The following is a 6469-nucleotide window of genomic DNA, read 5'->3' on the forward strand; positions in this document are numbered from 1 at the left end:
TTATGAAATAATCACGATTGAAATTAAAATTTGAAATCTCTCAAAGTTCCCCAATTTACTTCCAAAAAAAAAACTTTTCTTCTTCAAAACTCTTTGACTTTCCACTTCTAGAACTCATACCAGCGAATCATCTCACTAAATTGTCTAATGAAGCATCGGAGAACACTTAAGAACTCATTCTAAAAATGGCCTTCAGTCACGAAAACTCTTGTCTCTGCTGTTATACATAAAACATATAACATATATGTGTATACTGTATAGGATTATCTAATATTAGCATGAAAGAAAATTTATTTAATATAAATTCAGAATCAACAATTTAATACATATACGCTACCCTCCTCCTGTTAGATTTAATTCAAAGAGTTCAATGAAAGCAAAACTAGAGCTGGACATAATTCTTCCTCTCTGTCGCATTTTTCATGGCGAATTCAACGGGGAAAAATCTGTTGGAAAATTCTTTTCCCACAAATCGATTGAGATATAACCCCGAGTTTTTGCACATAAACATCCCAATTTTATGGCTGAAAAGTATCTCCTTTCACAGGATACTGAAGTAGGTAACTTTTGTGTGTACAAGTTTGGAAGAAAACATGGAGTTTGTTTTCCACACTGGTCGGATGAAAAAGGGTCTTTTAATTAAAGTAATTACGGAGAAAAACTTTGTAATTTTCCTCCGTGTCAACCATACGTAATTGATTTCGTTATACGGATAAAATAATATATAGCAGCGTTAGGATTTTGAATGTGGGAGAAAAATATCAATAGAGGGAGGATCGAAGCGCGAATGAAGCCAGCATACATAGGAGCCATGAAATATTGCTCTGCGAGTCGTCCCTGCGCCGGGACAACCCTCCGTGATATCCCAACATGAAAGTATACCCCAACCGATTTGGAGCTGCTGTTACAATGGAAAGTAGGTCATCATCCACCACCAAGGCGAGCACGAGCTGGGAAATGTACTCGCACACCATAGCTCGTTCGACCGAGTGAGCCTGGGTCGTGTGTGGGTGTATATGTGAAGGAGGAAATGATTTCCTGTGCCTGAAAATTCATCCTCGCCACCACCCTTGTATACGACGAAATGACTCTATAATATTTATATTTGCAACCTAAACACATTATACTAGAGCTTCCCTATACAACGATCAATGTCTTTTGCACCTATTAACTTATTTTTAAAATTTAAGCATTTATGTAGCATTAAAATTATATAATATTGGCAAATTTATTTATTTGATTTTTCTAATCGTCTTATAAGGTTAGTGCGAAGATAGAAATGAAGTGTTCGGTATAAAGGACATGTAGTGTACGAATTACATACATATGTAATATGTACATAACATACATAGCCTGGTATCATACAAAAATGCTCATTTATGTACGAGATTGCGAGAATGTTCTGACGGCGCTTATACATTTTTTTGGGAGGGAAAAACTCTCGTTCCGGAGAACAGTTGATAATATTCATAAAATATTTAATATCGGGAAGTCTTTATAGCATAAAATAAAGTGATTCATATTAATTTTCTCTTCATTTTTTTCATCCTTTGTGTCACATTTTCAGATTCCTTCTACCATTCATAATGATCATAAAGTCTATTTGGTATTTATAAGCTTTACATAATTCTTTTGATATATAGATTACAAAGATAGATACATAATTCACTACCTATGAAACTATAGAGTCAGAAGCTAATTTTATAATTTTAGTGATAAGTTGAAAATTACTATATGCTCGAGGAGTGGTAAAAAAATCAATAAGGACTCTTTTAAATTAAAACTAAACCATCGTGGATAAAATTCCTTAATCTTATATAAAACTGCTAGCATATCCTAGGTTTATTTCCTTAAAAAAAAGTATTATAGGTGCCTACGCAAAAAGAATATTGATAACACCATATTCCTTAATAAAGGAAGCACATACAGGTGTAATTAATTTAATCAAGAAAACTGCGATGACATTTTATTTTATGTGAACAAATTAATGGTTTGTATAGAAAAAAGATTCCTCAATCGTTATAAATGGAGGACTCCAATAAATGCATGACATAAATTTATGCTATAAAACTGTGGCGTGCACTATAAAACCGCAGGCATTTCCAACATACTAATTGACTCTTTGATTCACCATGTTTCGCCCATATCGAATTAGGACACCATCGATTGTATACGGCAATATTTACTTGGCCTGTGCCTTTCACATTATGTATTAATGTACGTAGAATCAGCAGCTCTTACACAATTCACTGAAATTGCCCATAAAATAATATCCTAATTGCTGAAGAGAAAATTCTTTCAGATTGTCAATTTCAGATAGGCTTTTGGTGGCAGCTTTTTGCCATATACTAAAGAAAATTTGATGTGTGTTCAAATGGAATGTTCCTAAATTAGTTTGGAAAACTTTGGCGCATAGTTGCTTTACGGTTTTGTATTAGAGGAAGTTCATGCATAGCAGATATGTAGGAGAGGTATGTACGTCAATCATATTTAAATTTAGGGATTAAGTTTCGATTGAAAAAAAAGTCAGTATTTGCGCTATTGTAACACAATATATAATGGGAAGAACTTCAAAAGCGTGCAAGCTTTCACTCAAATTCACAAACAAGTTTTGCATGTCAACATCTTTAAATCCTGTTGCCTGTCAAAAGTTTAAATATGTTGAAGCTTAAATTTAAATCTTAGAATCATGCGAACTTAAGAAAATTGAATTGTATAATGCTTCACAGGTAAAATCTTTTAAGTCTTAAATTTTTATTAAATATTTTTAAAAAAAATGAACAGTTGATCATAAAACAAAAATCAAAAATGCATGAGCAACGTTTTAAATATCTTTCCTCGCAGTGTAGTTCACGATAATCTTTGTTATAGTGTTTACATGTCTTTAACACAAATTTCATTACTCTTTGTTTCTTTTTTACACCTCTTCCACAGCAAACATGAATTACACTACCTCTATTTATTTGTATAATCAGCCAGCATCGTAATATGCAGACGTTCACCTTTTTGCAGCAATGCACGAATAATAATAAAAACACTTTTACTCTTGAATTTTCTTTCAAGATCACTTGCGGGGTATTATGAAATTTCATATTGTGTGCAAAATGCAAGTGTGACGTATTCCCTGATGTTAATGATCAGCAAGAAATTTTATATTGTGAATTACAAATTACAAAAAGAAAATGATTCATACAAACTCAACAATGGAGAATCCATTGACCTGAGGGTTTTGGTTTTTTTTTCTATTTATTTTTGCCTTAATACTTTGCAAAAATAAGACTGATAGAATTCAAGACGAGGCTAAAATTACAATAGAACATGATGTGTTCTGTATAGATATTTATTTATAAATATTAATTAATTCTTATGAAAAAATGCAATTAAGTAAAGAAAAAAAATATTATAAAAAACTTTTCAGTTAATTAAATAATTTTACCACTAATACCGAGCAAATGCAAAGTGAAACGGTCTTTTTAAAATAAATATATTAAATGACAATGATTACATACAACTTATTATCTCATATTTATGCTAATTTTGAGATATGTACCTACTTAAAGAAATAACGCACAAGTCTTTTAATTAGAATAATACAATAATAGAAAAAATAAGGATTTGAAGCACGCATAGTTGCAAAGTTTAAATATTATTTATCTGTTTATTTCCTTATTATACTGTCACTGTATAACCTACTGAAAATATGTAGTACAATTCTATATATAAAGTCTCGTAATTTACATTAAAACTGTGCTTAAATTGGATACGGAAATTGGATAATTTGCATAAATAGACAGATGATAACGTGACTTATGTTGAATTTGGATCCTGATATATGAATTGAATTGAGACTGGAGATAGATAGATTTCAATATGGATCCCATGAATTATTCTAAAATTGAAGAGTTGTTTACATCGTTGGTGCATGCACTGCACAGCACATGCATTAATGTAATATCTTTTAGTACAGTACTTACATATATTCACCTTTGCATTTAAGGTGTAATTGAACCAATTTAGCGGCCTCTCGACGTTATATCTCAATTTTTAAAAGAGAAAATTTCTATTTTGCACTTAAACTGTATTAATATTTTTCTTCATTCAATGATTTTTTTTAATACCAAATGTCAAGAGAATAATAAAAGTTAAATTTTATTTATTAAAAATTATTCTTCATCATTTTGACTTTAACTAGTATTACTACTATATGCTATGAATCACAAAATACAGATTTTTTTTTTAAATTTGAGTTTCCTATACCAAATTGCCTTCCATAAAATTCTTCTCTCACTCGAAGTTGTCGTCTATGCATTTATTATTATATAATTAAATGTATGAAGAATAGTGGTTGATGCGGTTCGAAATATAAACTTTATGACTTTCAACGAAATTTAGCCTTATCTTGAGAAATTCTTTTGTATACAACCAAGCAAGTACTTTTGTAAATGGTTCATAAAGTGTATACATTCACTTATCTCTCACCATGTGTCTTACATTCACAATTCATTGTGTTTGTCCCGCATAAAAGGGAAGATTTTTGAAGAATCATCCTTAATTGAATTTTCCGTCTTTATGAAAACTTGACCCAATTTTGGGATAATTTCTTTTTCCAAACCACCCCACACTGAATGAAGATGTTTGAAAATCCACAAATCATTGTGCTTTTTGCTTGAAAGGGAGACTATGATGCTGGCATTGTAAGAATTTTCATTTTATTCAACTTTTAGGATTGAATGTGCTCTAGTTGAATGAAAAATCGAAGAAAATATAATCATATCTATGGGGGTTTTCCGTAACCGAACTATTGACTTGGAAAAAATTCTTTCTATCGTGATGGAATTTTGTGCAGATGCTGAAGTTTTTTTTTCTCGCAAATGTATGCTGCGGGAAGCTTTTTACCAACGCACACAGCAATATGTAGTTGAGAGCATCTTCTGTGTGCCACCTACGCACATCACTTCCCTGCACCACCCGCTGACGGATGCTCAGTGTCTCCGCACAGAGGGTACATATGGGCCATGTACGGTATATACAAGTGATACATAATGTATAAATCGGTCATGCCCAGTTTGTTGTACTCGCAGAGAGGCAAATGGGCTTCGGTGCCACACTATGCTATTGAGTTGGATGGAAGGATGCGTTACTATGGCGACGTCCCTGACTGTGACGTCATTTAACCGCGATTCTATGCCAAGATCTGGGATACCTTCTTTAGCCTACATTTTTAGCTGTTTCCCATTGCGGACGAGAGGTGGCAATGCGAGATGAAAATCATTATTTTCATCCAATCCCCGACACATCATCTCGTGAATTATTCAACCCGTTTGCCATTTTTCTTAACGAAAGGGGATGTGGATGAAAAGCTACCATACATATAATATAGATACATAGCATTGCCCCACCATCATCCCTGTGAGGAAAGCTTTCGTGTATTTCTGCACACCATGCTACACGGCGGAGAGATATCCTCATATTTCCGTAATTATGTAACACACAGAAGCAATCGATACTAAGAGCATGGAGGAACATCGCGATTGTTTTTCTTTCCACAACCACCCATTCTTAAGAGGAAAATTGTTTTCCACCCATTGAGCTTATGGCTGTATATGTGACTTATATATATTCATGAAAATATTTTCCCATCTCATGGTATTTGGATTAGAAGGAGGCAAAAAAAGCAATTTGCTATGTGATTTTACGATTTTTTCCTATTTCGCTTGGGATATTTATAATCTATACCAATATTGTATACATACAGTACCTATCCCAAAATTGGTGGTGGAATTTACTTGAGCCACCCAATCCACCCGTAACCCACAAAATGCAGGGCGCTCTATATTGCAGAATATATCTATGAGAATATGGCTGATGTGCAGAGTTTTCGAAATATAAATGCTCTTCTACTGTGTCTTCTATAGTTAACAACAATTCTCTTCCCAAATATAGAGCGTGTGAGCATTCATTTCTCTGATGACGTCGTTCGCTGGCCTCTGACGTCATAACGGGGAGGAAGTGAAAAAAAGCGATAGTGCGCACATTGGGTGCGAATGAGATGCCATACATCATCGCTTCTACTGCTATGTATATACGAAAAAAGCACGGGAACTTTGACTACTATAGCTACTTATGTACATATGTATATTTTGGGAGATGGAAAAAGGGCAAATTTTGCATTTTTGCAATTTTAATTGTACATTGCAAAATTGTGTAAGATAGAGACATGCTGCATATGATGAAATACTCAAGATCATTCAAGACATTTTGTGTTCTTTGAAACGAATAAAATTTGCCGTGTGTTTCCTAAAAATTCACGTAAATAGATATGGTGTGTGCTATGTGTGTTGGTATGGTCGTGGCAGGGCGAACGAGCACTGACGGCGGTGTATCGGGGAAAATAGAGTAGGATGGTGAAAGCGGAAAAGCTCGTGCTTGGGAGAGAGACTACCAGCTCGGTGGCAAACGAAAATCTGAC

Source organism: Lutzomyia longipalpis, chromosome 2 (genome assembly GCF_024334085.1).
Source record: "Lutzomyia longipalpis isolate SR_M1_2022 chromosome 2, ASM2433408v1".
NCBI lineage: Eukaryota > Metazoa > Arthropoda > Insecta > Diptera > Psychodidae > Lutzomyia > Lutzomyia longipalpis.